The sequence below is a fragment of the Saccopteryx bilineata genome, chromosome 1 (assembly GCF_036850765.1).
Source record: "Saccopteryx bilineata isolate mSacBil1 chromosome 1, mSacBil1_pri_phased_curated, whole genome shotgun sequence".
Taxonomy (NCBI): domain Eukaryota; kingdom Metazoa; phylum Chordata; class Mammalia; order Chiroptera; family Emballonuridae; genus Saccopteryx; species Saccopteryx bilineata.
In genome coordinates this window covers 231,997,177-231,999,367 of record NC_089490.1, presented here as the reverse complement: position 1 = coordinate 231,999,367, position 2,191 = coordinate 231,997,177, and positions in this window count along the sequence as shown.

The window sequence follows — 2,191 nt, the reverse complement described above, 5'->3', positions numbered from 1 at the left end:
GCACAGATTTACAAATTTATGCTATAAGAACTTGCTGGAAATTCAACCTCCAGAACTTTCTGGAAATCGGTGCCCTTTCCATGCCAGACAACATAGTTCATTGACAGGTGTTCCCCTAGAAGCACTCTGCTATGAAACTGCCTAACGGGGTTGCCTGGGGAAGCTACTGGCCATGGATGCTATGGATCACTTTGTATTGCAGGAGTTGGAAGCTGGAGAAGGACCTGTGCTCAAGGGGTCTGCAGAGAGAAGCACACCATAACCAGGAAGAAGGCTCCCCCTTCTTATGTCACTACAGCGCCCTCTACTGACAAAGATGAACACCCAGCTGGTCCAGGCAAAGGAAAACTATTTAAAGGACCCCACTGTATTTTCACAGTGCAACCAAAAAGGGCGGATGTGGAGCTGGGAGGCAATCAGCTGATAGGTAGCTCAGGTATGTTTGTACAAATCCTTATACAAGTATATAGGTGACTTTGACTATTTCCATCATACAGTGGACAATATATTTGCATCCTGTCCATCATTTTTGTTCACTGTGAGGGCAGGAATTTTTTGTCTTTTCTAATTTATGAATTCCAGTGCCTGCCATAAATTTCCTCTGTTCTCAGGACATATGTGTTAAACGCAACAGTCTGGCACACTAGCTCAGTGGCTGAACAGGTCTGGGATCAGACTGCTTACATTTGAATGTGATTCTGCTCACCTTGAGCAATTGTTTAATCTGTCATATGCCTTAGTTTCCTCATCTTTATAATGTGAACAATAGTACCTAACTCATTGGCTTATTGTGACAAATAAGTTAATACATAAATATCCCACTTAATACATTAATATCCCACTTGTATTAAATTAGTTAATACATAAATATCCCACTACTGTCCCTTTCTGAAAAACTAGATTTCTGCAGAAAAAACCTGAAGCCTGTGCCATGTTGTTTTTAAAAAGAAAGATTTGCATGTATAACAAATCAACCAACCTTACCCTCCAAAGCAATATCTTAAGTTGTAACTAAATATAGTAAGTCCCTCAAAATAAATAATCATATTATGATGTCAAATGCTCAAAACATCACTCATGATTACCAAATAATATCATCAAATTATGTGTTCTATGCAGGACATCTTTCTATCCTCTGTAATCATCCCCCCCACCACCACTTTGCTGCTTCTCTACAATTTTCTTCAGTGTTTTCCCAACTTTGTTTTAAATTCTGTAATACCAGGCAAAAAAGGGGGGGGGGCAAGTGGCAAAGTCAGGAAGACACAGGTTCAAGACCAACGTACACTGGCAGGTGAAAGCTCACACGGAGCAGCATGACGAGGGCTCTGGGCACCAGCAATGTCCTGATTGGGGTTCCCTCCTGAGCTGCGCCCCTTCTGTCACCAACAATTCCACGTTTCAGAAGGTTTATGCTGGCATTTGATCCTGTGACAATTGTATACGGAATAAAACTTTTCCTGTGCACGGTTTCATTTGAAAAAAATGCATTGAGTTTAGAGGAGGTACATATTTCTTCCTTATATAAACAACTGGAAGGTGTCCAAATGAGAAGTTTTACGCCTTCAGAAAGTTTGAAATTAAAAACCAGCAATCTCTCTATCAGTAAAACTGGAATATGCCTGGCCTATAGAACAAGACGTAAGGGTTTGTTACCTTATCTGTCTGACTCGTTAACCTTATGATACATGTATTCAATCATTCCTTCATGTATTAATTCCTTTATTCATTCTTTTCTTCCTTCCAAACATATTTTTGGGGCTAAAATGGGTCTGGCCCCCATTGCTAGCCACGGGGGGCGAAATAGTGAATGAGGTATGGTCCCTACTCTCAAGGAGCCAACAATTGAGGGGGGAAATTTGGGGCTGAGTGTGGTAGCTGCTTGCAAGGGGCGTAGGGCTGCAAAGCAGGTGACAGCTGACCTCAGGGAGAAGCTGGGCGGGGAGGAAGACAGGGGCATCACGCGTTCGGGTGCTGAGCGCGAAGGGTGGGACTGGATCCCCTAGCACAGGGAACCCAGGGGGACAAAGCGAGATTGTGTTCGGCCCGCAAGGGAAGCCAGACCTCTCTCCAACCCAAGTCTGAGACTGCAGCCCCAATTCCGGGCTAGATGGCCCCGCCCCGGAACCTTGTGTTTCGGGAACTCAAGGCGGAAGTCCCTTTCGTTTCCACCCGACGCCGCTGCAGAGGA